The sequence below is a fragment of the Medicago sativa genome, chromosome 6 (assembly GCF_051527215.1).
Source record: "Medicago sativa cultivar Bolivia chromosome 6, Bolivia_mono, whole genome shotgun sequence".
Lineage (NCBI taxonomy): Eukaryota > Viridiplantae > Streptophyta > Magnoliopsida > Fabales > Fabaceae > Medicago > Medicago sativa.
The window spans coordinates 57,453,505-57,464,807 of record NC_140754.1 but is presented as its reverse complement, the minus strand read 5'-3'; the positions used below and the strand labels follow the sequence as shown (position 1 = coordinate 57,464,807).

At 39.7% G+C, this 11,303-nt stretch overlaps 1 pseudogene; it reads left to right on the top strand.

The window, feature by feature from the left end:
* Positions 1-554: 554 nt before the first annotated feature.
* LOC146915868 (uncharacterized) lies at positions 555-11,012 on the top strand (annotated as a pseudogene).
* Positions 11,013-11,303: the final 291 nt, after the last annotated feature.

The following is an 11,303-nucleotide window of genomic DNA, read 5'->3' as shown; positions in this document are numbered from 1 at the left end:
CCAGTCCAAAAGATAACTTCCCATTGCCTCATATTGATGTACTCGTTGACAGTACTGCTCAATCCAAAGTGTTCTCCTTTATGGATGGTTTCTCTGGCTATAACCAGATACGGATGTCACCTGAAGATAGAGAAAAAACTTCTTTTATTACTCCATGGGGAACATTCTGTTATAAAGTGATGCCGTTTGGTTTGATAAATGCTGGTGCTACCTATCAAAGGGGTATGACCACTCTGTTTCATGATATGATTCACAAATAAATTGAAGTATATGTTGATGATATGATTGTGAAATCAAGTGATGAAGAGCAGCATGTTGTGTATTTGAAAAAAATGTTTGAAAGATTAAGAAAGTACAAACTGCGGTTGAATCCCAACAAATGTACGTTCGGTGTAAGATCTGGAAAGCTGCTAGGCTTCATTGTCAGCCAAAGAGGCATTGAAGTTGATCCTGACAAAGTCCGAGCTATCAGAGAGATGCCGGCCCCTCAAACTGAAAAGCAAGTCAGAGGTTTCCTCGGACGCCTGAATTACATTTCAAGATTTATATCTCACATGACTGCTACCTGTGGACCAATTTTCAAATTGCTCAGAAAGAATCAGCCTGTTGTATGGAATGATGAATGCAGGAAGCTTTTGATAGCATTAAAGAATACCTGTTGGAGCCACCTATCCTTGTCCCGCCAGTGGAAGGAAGGCCTTTGATTATGTACCTGTCAGTGGTAGATGAATCCATGGGTTGTGTTCTCGGTCAACAAGACGAGACTGGAAAGAAAGAAATTGCTATCTACTATCTGAGCAAGAAATTCACCGACTGTGAGACTCGGTATACAATGCTTGAAAAGACTTGTTGTGCTTTAGCTTGGGTTGCCAAACGCATGCGTCATTATATGGTGAATCATACAACTTGGTTGATATCCCGAATGGATCCAATCAAGTACATCTTTGAAAAGCCTGCTGTTACTGGAAAGATTGCACGTTGGCAAATGTTGTTGTCTGAATATGACATTGTGTATAAAGCTCAAAAAGCCATCTAAGGAAGTATCCTTGCTGAGCATCTTGCTTCTCAACCTCTTGATGATTACCAACCAATTAAGTTTGAGTTCCCTGATGAAGAGATTATGTATCTAAAAGCAAAAGACTGTGAGGAACCATTGATTGATGAAGGGCCGGACCCCAACAGCAAATGGGGGTTGGTATTTGATGGTGCTGTCAATGCTTATGGTAAGGGGATTGGGGCCATTATTGTAACTCCGCAGAGGCACCACATTCCTTTCACTGCTCGAGTATCTTTCGAATGCACGAATAATATGGCTGAATATGAAGCGTGTATCTTGGGAATTGAAGAAGCCATTGATATGAGAATTAAGCATCTAGACATCTACGGTGATTCCGCTCTTGTCATTAATCAGATAAAAGGTGAATGGGAGACTCATCATGAGAAGCTGATCCCTTACCGTGACTATGCAAGACGTCTGTTGACATACTTTACAAAGGTTGAGCTGCACCATATCCCTCGGGATGAGAACCAGATGATTGATGCTCTTGCTACTTTGTCTTCCATGTTTCGTGTGAACCACTGGAATGATGTGCCCATAATCAAAGTGCAGCGTCTTAATAGACCCGCTCATGTGTTTACTATTGAAAAAGCACCTAGTCAGACTGATGAAGATGTGAATGATGGAAAACCTTTGGTATTACAATATCAAACAGTTCTTGCAGAATCATGAATATCCACCCGGTGCTTCCAATTGGGATAAAAAGACCCTGAGGAGATGGGCTAGTAGATTCCTTCTGGACGGAGAAATTCTATACAAGAGGAACTATGACATGGTCTTGTTGAGATGTGTTGACAAACAAGAAGCTGAGAAATTGATGCATGATGTACATGATGGTACTTTTGGGACCCATGCCACGGGCCACACTATGTCAAGAAAGCTGTTAAGAGCCGGCTATTACTGGATGACTATGGAGCGTGACTGCTACAAACATGCCAAGAGATGCCACAAATGTCAAATCTATGCTGACAAGATACATGTGCCTCCACATGCTCTCAATGTTATCTCTTCCCCATGGCCTTTCTCTCTGTGGGGCATTCACATGATCGGAAGAATCGAGCCAAAGGCTTCTAATGGACATCGTTTCATTTTAGTGGCAATTGATTATTTCACCAAATGGGTTGAAGCTACTTCCTATGTGAATGTGACCAAGGAAGTGGTAGTTAAATTTATCAAGAATAACATCATCTGTCGATATGGTGTTCCCAACAAGATCATCACTGACAATGGTTCCAATTTGAACAATAACATGATGCAAGCTTTATGTGAAGAATTCAAGATTGAACATCACAACTCTTCTCCTTATAGACCACAGATGAATGGTGCAGTTGAGGCCGCTAACAAGAACATCAAGAAGATTGTTCAGAAGATGGTCACTACTTACAAAGACTGGCATGAGATGCTACCTTTTGCCTTGCATGGTTACCGTACTATGGTGCGCAGTTGAACTGGGGCAACACCTTTTTCCCTGGTATATGGTATGGAAGCAGTTCTCCCTCTGGAAGTGAAGATTCCGTCTCTTTGAGTGATCATGGAAGCAAAATTAACTGAGGCTGAATGGTGTCAAAGTCGGTATGATCAGTTGAATTTGATCGAAGAGAAATGCATGGATGCTATGGCTCATGGACAGTTGTATCAAGTGCGAATGAAGAATGCTTTTGACAAGAAAGTCCGACCTCGTGAATTCAAGGAAGGCGAACTTGTATTGAAAAGAAGGATAAGTCAGCAACCTAGGGGCAAGTGGACACCTAACTATGAAGGTCCTTATGTTGTCAAGAAGGCTTACTATGGTGGTGCTTTAATTCTTACACACATGGATGGTGTTGAACTTCCGAATCCTGTAAATGCCGATATAGTCAAGAAATACTTTGTCTAAAAATATGAAAAGAACAGCGTGGTAGGTCGAAAACCTGAAAGGGCGGCCTAGGCAAAAATACGCTTCCCGGTGGATCGAAAACCCGAAAGGGCGATCCAGGCAAAAATTAGGGACAAAAAAATGAATATGAAAAAGCTCGCTGAGATTGTACGCAACTCAGGCAAAAATGAGCGTCTCGATGAGCCGAAAACCCGAAAGGGCGGTTCATGCAAAAATGAGATTGATAATGAAAGACAAGTAACTATATCTGGCAAATCACCACCACCCCTTGGGGCATCTGCAGCTGTCAATGATCGTCTTCATCAGAAGCTTCTGTACTTGTGAGTTCAAAATTTCTATGAAATGTAGCGGTCATCATGTTCAATGTACCACCAACCAATAAAATTACCATTTTCCAAACTTTGTAAATCCATGGAGTTATGCCTTTGGCTGACTTTCACCCTTCTACATCAATATTGAGCCTGTGCTTTCGTTTGAAATTCTATTTTCTTTCTATTTTCAATGCTATATACAAAATATTTTCTTTCTATTTGATAATGTCAATGCCTGAAACAAACATCTTTGAAAATTGAGAAACCTTTTTCTGTCTATTTTGAAAGCAAACCTGAGCAATAGGATACATTCCAGTGAAACATGCATGAATAAATGTGTACCAATGTCCATTTCAATACATGTTACAAGCAGGTTGTTCCCCAAGGTGATCCGTGGTTAATGGCAAGAATGAAAAAACAGAATGAAAAACAAAAAATGAAAAGGAAAAGCTCGATAAGTCGAAAACCCGAAAGGGAGGCTTAGGCAAAAATGAGCACCCCGTTGATTGACAACCTATGAAGGATATTCAGGCAAAAATGGGGCAATGAAAAGAATTTATCCCCGGTGAATCGAAAACCCAAAAGGGCGGTTCAGGCAAAAATGGGATTGAAGAATGAAAATGAAAGAATGAAAAATGATATAAAAGCATTGACCACAGATGCGAACATCCAATGTTTACTCAGCACTGACACGCCTAACAATGGCGACCTGTATCAAAGAACCTTCCAAGGTTCCCTCTTCTGCAAGTTTTGTGTATGTGAAGTGATATATTGCCCTCAGCCATGGTTTCGATACGTCTCTCAACGAAGGTCTCTCCAAAGAGGATTCCTGTGTGTATATGTTATAGCACGAGCCACAACGTGCCCAATCTTCCAATGTTTTGTCTGTCTCTGTGAAACTTCTCTGCCAAATTGTAAACCAATCATGCATTTCCAAGCATTCATACATGCATAATCATGCATTCTATGTGCTCATGCATTTGTAAAATTGTTATACCATACGTACATATTGCATTTTCAATCTCAAACTCCAATTCAACTCAATCTCAACTTCCAATTCAATTCAGTTTCAACCCTCAATTCAATGTCTATGCCTATGTCTATGTTCGATTCCATGTCTATGTCTATGTTTGTGTCTCTGATTATATTCAACTTTCAATGACTATTTCAATGTCAACTTTCAATTCAATTCAACGTCTCAGTCAATGTTAACCCACTCTCAATTTTCTTTTGGGCCAACGATAATGGTCATGTCTATCTTCAAATCAAGACAATGTCAATTTACTCTCAATTTGTATCTTGCTAAATCAAGCTCCCCATGTATCTTGCTATATGTTTCGTTATTGGTCAAGTGGCTAGTTCGATCCAAAGAATAGCTTGTACCTGCTTATATGCCTGTGTTTCCGGTCAAACGACAAGTTCGATCCAAAGAACAGTTTGTACCCGGATTATGTTTTGTTATCGGTCAAACGACAAGTTCGATCCGAAGAACAGTCTGCACCTGCCTGCATGTTGTGATATTGATCAAGCAGCAAGTTCGATCCAAAGAACAGCTTGTATCAGCCTTTTGTCTATGTCTCCAGGTCAAACAACAAGTTCGATCCAAAGAACAGTTTGTACCTGTCTACCTGTTTGTGTTATTGATCAAGTAGCAAGTTCGATCCAAAGAACAGCCTGTATCTACCTATATGTCTATGTTTCCGGTCAAGTGACAAGTTCGATCCGAAGAACAGATTGTACCTGTCTTCTATCCCCGGTCAAGTAGCAAGTTCGATCCGAAGAATAGCTTGTACTCACCTTTTATTTGTATTACTTGGACAAGTGGCTAGTTCGCTCCAAAGAACAGCTTGTACCTACCTGTTGTCCCCTGATTTGTCTACCCTGTCAATGTCCACCTAGATCCCCAGTGATATGACATGCTCTGTAGACTCCAGTTGTTTGTTTTGCATTCATAATCAAAATGTTGCATGGCATTCATGTTTTTGCAAATGTGAGAGCGTATTTTTATGTCCAAAAACAATGCAAATGTTAATATTTAAGTATCTTCGTCCCGTCAAAACAAAGACTTCGTCTCTTGACTCTCCGGACAAAGAAACTTAAATAGGGGCAACTGTCATACCCTAATTTTGGACCTAAAAATACTTGCTCAAAATATTTTTCATCTTTGATATGTGTTTGGTACTCTTGAGAGATTGCCAATTTGACATTGTTTGCCCTGATATTTTACTATGCTTTAGCTGCTTGTTTTACTGTCTTTGCTTAGAAAAATTTTAAATTGTGACTTTGTCTATGTTTTCTTGCATTTTAAACCATCCAAAGGGTCTTTCTTGCATTCCAAGTTATTTGAAGAGTGTCTCTGATCAGTTGCATATTTCCCTGCATCTTATTTCAATGTTATTTGCAAAAATCATGAAAAAGGGCATTTTAGTCATTTCATGCATTCAAACTCTTTTTAATCCCTGAAAATTGTCTCTGAGTCTTTTCAATTTATTTGTATAAATCCTTGTTTCAATTCCACGTCAAAATCCATTTCAGAAATTGCATTTGAGTCATTTTGAGTCAATTTAGTCCCTAGGGGCATTTTGGTCATTTCACATAAAATTTTGATAGAGAGAGGTTACTTTAAAGTACCTCATTTGGTAATTGGTTCATTTTAGTCCTTTTTGTGTTTTTTAACTGTTTCACTTTACGTTATTTTCCATTTTACATTTTTTACCCAATTTTATTTTAATTTGCATTTTAGTTCTTCAAAGTTTTAAAATTTCTTTTTAGTCCAGTTTGTTAAATTGCAGTCCAGTCCTGTTATTTCTAACAATTGCAGAATAGTCCTTATTTTGTATCAAGTTTGTTTTAGTCTCTTTCCAGTTTTGCAGGTCAGTCCTTTAACTTCCAAAAATTGCAAAAAGGTCCCTAAGTCCAAATCAGTCCAAGGCCGAGTTAGTTACAGTCCAGGAACACATGACAACATTTCATTGGGTCTCAAGTACACATGGCAGCCTATATAAGGCCACATCACTGACTGCAACAGCACCAATTCCATTCACAACATGCCAACTCATAAAATCACAAAAACAAATCAAAGTTTTCTCTCTCTTTGCGGTTAGATCAAAAGCTCAACAGAATTGAAGAACATTGTTGAAGTTCATCAAGAACTTCATCAATATTGATCATCACCAAACCCTAACCAACTCAATCTTCCACCAAAATTCATCAATCAAAGCCTCAGATTCAATATAACCGATCGAAATTCACAAAAACTCTCAGAAATTCATCATCATCGAGTTGTTAATCCAAAAAAAATCACGTAATCACTTGCAATTCGAATGCGAGTTTGTTACGAAGTGTAACAAACTCAAGCACGATCGCAAGGACGCGTGTGAGCCAGAGAAGAAGAAGGAATTGAAGTTGAATTCAACCGAAGAAGAAGAAGAGAACCGACACCGATTTATTTTTGGTTTGCAGAATCAAAAGTGCTTACCAAAGGAATTCGAAGTTCTCCGAAGAATTTTTGTTCGAATCTCCAAGTCAAACTCAGGTAATCTCTCAAAACTCCTTCGTTTTCATCGCAAAAGCTCATCGAAGGTCTACAAACACAAATAAACGGTGAATTGAAGCAGATTAACAAGTTCTAAGACTTGTTCTTTCGAAGAACTCTGAAAAGATTGAAAAGATTTGGAAACCGAACCCTAAAACGTAGATCTACAAAGATTCACCGTTTATTTGCAAAATCTAAGTTCATATTCGTAATCAGTGTGAAAAATAAGTGGATTAGGGTTTAGATCCAGACAAATCGAAGTTGTTTGAAGTGTTGTCGGAAACTGGAAATCACGCCGGAGAAGATGAAGATTCTGGCGGATCTATGAAGATTCCGGCCGATCTTCATCCTCCCCGGCCGTTTCTTTCCAGAAACCGGCGAGGGAAGAACACCAGTGAGGAGAGAGGTGAGAGCTTCTCTCACTAGGAGAAGTTAGAGAGAGAAAGAGAAGAGGAGAATGAATTGGATGAGTCCTCAGGTATTTATATAGGCACCTGAACCGGTCTGGTTCAACCTTGGTTCAGTCCCCTTGCATCCTGGCCGTTGGATTTAGGTTTGATCCAATTGGATCAATCCAACGGTCCCTGAGCTTTCCTGTGTGATCCGAACCCATTTGTTTTGGGCTTGGGCTTCCAGTTTGTTGGTTTCTGCGTTTTTCTTACTTTCTTGCTATGTGTATCACTGTTTTTGCTATGTGAACCCCCTGCCTACTTGATTTTCATGCAAAAATTCCTAAAAATTGGTTCAATATTGTCTTGTTATTTTTAATAAATTTTGACATGTTTTACATATTAATCTTGATTAAAAATACATGAAAATAGTTTGTTCTTTGTTAATTCAATTCTTTTTCATTTCTTGTTAAAAATCTTGTTAAAAATTTCTAAAAATCTTGTGAACTTTCTTGCAACTATTTTTATGCTTGAGATTCGTTTCTCATAATATTTTGGCATGTTAAAAAAAATGGATAAAAATGTAGGTGATTTGTTTGTGATTTTTAGTGCCTCTTGTCAATGTTTGTGAAGTTTTTTGCATGATTTGATTCCAATACTTTGTCTCATGATGATTGATACTTGATGATTAAATTTTGTGATATGTTTGTCTTTAGTTTAGTGTATTTAGGTGCTGTTTGTGATGTATGGTATTAGTTTCTTGTCTGACAAGTCATGTAAACAATTGTTTGTGAAAATAAAGTACCAAATGTGTCTAAAAATATATCATAGTTCTTGACTTGAATGTATTCTTATAATTCTCACAGTATTGATTGTAATAAAACCTTTGGGAAAATTGTCATGATATGAGGGTTATAGGTCATATACTTGTTTTGATATTATGATAAATTTTAGGTATATTTTGCCACTTTTATGTTAAGAGTTTTGTTACTTTTTTGTCAAGTTTCTTTAGTGTTTCTATTGCTTATAATTTCTATTCTCTTATGCCTTATGCTACTAACCCTCTCATTTTATGTTTCATTCATCCATAAGCATCTCATCCTCCATCTTATATTCTTAGCTTTTATTTCTTGCACTTTAATTTTCGTGCCAAGACTTAGCATGTAAGACTTAGGGACTTTGTAATTCTCTTTATGCTTTTAAATTCTTGCAAGACCATAGCATGTAAACTAGGGAATATGTAAAGGACAATGGACTCTAATGATGTACACCGACACAAGCATCGACACATGCACACACATCACATGGATACTTCAGATGTATGTTTAGGGATTGTATGCTTTAGATGTATGCTTAGGAATCACGATACTTAGAAAAATTCTCTTTTCAAAAAAAAGACATGAACAACTTCACTCAAATAATTTTCCAAAGAAACCTTGGGATCAAAATCCCATTGAACTTTCCCTTTATTTTCTTAAACAAAAAACTTTAATGAACTTTAATCATACTTAGACTTCTTTCTTTCTAGGGGGGCCCGTGACTTCTATGCCCGATACTGCAGCTATGGGTCTGAGTCTGAGTCTGAGGATGATCCTTCCACTTCCTATGCTTGAGGATTTCTGTTTCCTGTTGTTATTTCCAGTTATTGTTTATGTTGTTTTACATTTGAAAGTTTATCCCTTGGCTTAGCATTTCAAAGGGAATCATCTTGTAAGACCTTGTGATGTTTGCGTATTTCGTCTGGTCATGATGTTTCAATTGTTTAGTAATGTTTACGAATTTCTAATTTGTCTAAAACCCTTCGATAACACAAAAAAGAGTCTTTTTTGCATATGCATTTACACATTTCAAGCATCATACACATTCATTGGTCACAAAAAACTTCCCTGGTGCTCATTACCTCCTGGTTCTTCTTCCGCAGTCTGAAAGGTGGCTCGTGCTCGTAAGGTTTACCAACCAGCTAGAGTTCATCAGACAAGATTGTACAAGAGAAGAAACATGGCTAACTTTGATGAAGAGAATGCTCAGCTTCGTGCCGAATTGGCTACTATGAAAGAAGACTTGGCTAAGGCTCATGACATTATGTCTACCTTGCTGGCCGCACAAGAACAACTGGCCACGTCTGTCCCAGCTACTACCGAAATGATTCCATCCATCCCATTATCCACTGTGGCTTCTGATGCTCGGTTTGTTATGCCTAATGGGCGCCCTTATGGACTCTCAGCTTTTTATGCTCCCAACGCGGCTGGTATTCCTGGTATTGGCAATCAAGGACAAATTCCTGCAACAACCTTTGCTCCTACAAATACCTCTATGCCTCAAGTGACTACCGTTGTTACCGATCCTGTTATGCATACTGTGCAACAGGTAATCGATGTTGACACTCCGTGTGGACAGGACCCTATAGTGGAGGCTATGAGAGAACAGTTAAGAGAGCTAGCTGGAGAGCTCCGTGAGGTCAAAGCCAGCCATGGGAACGGTGTTTCTGCTAAGGCTCGTGATCTATGCCTGGTATCCCGATTTGAGGTTCCTAAGAAGTTCAAAGTGCCGGATTTCGACAAATACAATGGATCTTCTTGTCCATGCAGCCATGTCATTCGGTACGTCCGAAAGATGGCCAACTACGCAGATAATGATGCACAAATGATCCACTACTTCCAGGACAGCCTGACAGAAGATGCGGCAGATTGGTACACTGGCTTAAGTAAAGACAATATCCATACTTTTGAGGAACTCGCTGCTGCTTTTGAAAATCATTATGAGTTTAACACCCGCTTGAAGCCGAATAGGGATTCTCTTAAGTCTTTGTCTCAGATGACAGACGAAACTTTCCGTGAATATGCTCAGAGGTGGAGAGGGGCAGCTGCCCGTTTTTCTCCTCGGCTTGATGAGGAAGAACTGACACAGACATTCCTGATAACTTTGAAGAAATAATATGTTGAAAGAATGATAGTCTCTGCACCAAATAATTTCTCCGACATGGTTACTATGGGAACTCGTCTAGAGGAGGCTGTCAGAGAAGGTATCATTGTTCTTGAAAAAGGTGAGTCCTCAGCTAGTGCGCCAAAGAAGTATGGTAACGGCCACCATAAGAAGAAGGAATCCGAAGTAGGGATGGTGTCCGGTAACCAGACTACAACTGATGTCGCTCCTATTAATGCTGCTCAGTTACCCCTTCCCTACCAATATATGCAGTAACCTCAACATCCCTTCTTCCCACCATTCTAACAGCAGTATCCTCTGCCACCGGGTCAACCACCAGTGCCCGTTAATGCCATTGCCCAGCAGGTACAACAACAGCCTCCTGCTCAACAGCAACAGCCACAACAACAGGGGCCTCGGCCCAGGCCTTATTTTCCACCAATACCAATGCGGTATGCTGATCTGCTCCCAACTCTACTAGCTAAAGGGAACTGCGTCACCAGGCCAGGCAAGCCTCCGCCTACGCCATTGCCTCCCAGGTTCCGACAGGACCTCAGATGTGAATTCCATCAGGGCGCTCAAGGCCACGATGTTGAAGGGTGCTATGCTTTGAAATACGTTGTAAAGGATCTAATAGATAGAGGACGATTGACTTTTGAAAATAGTGTTCCACATGTTCTTGACAACCCGCTTCCAGATCATGCAGCTGTTAACATGATTGAGGCTTTTGATAAAGTTGAAACATCTCGGGTTTTTCGAGAAGTCCCCGCTTTAGATGTCCATAATGTTGCTACTCCTTTGGTGCCACTACATGTCAAGCTTTGCCAAGCTTCCTTGTTTGACCACAACCATGCTTCCTGTTCAGAATGTCTTCAGAATCCCATGGGTTGTTATACCGTGCAAGGTGATATACAGAGTCTAATGGACAATAAGCATCTGGTTGTTAGTGATGTTTGTGTGATTGTGCCAGTGTTTCATGATTCTCCTGCTGGGAGTGTGCCTCAGACAAGGAATGTTGAACCCTTGGTGATCAGGCTACCCGGCCCGGTATCTTATGCCTCTACTAAAGCAATCCCTTACAAATACGATGCAACTATGATTGAGAATGGAGTGGAAGTGCCTCTGGTATCCCCAGCTGCGGTTAGTAACATTGCTGAAGAAACTATAACTCTGAGAAGTGGAAGGGTCCGTCCACCCTTGTTCCAGAAGAAGG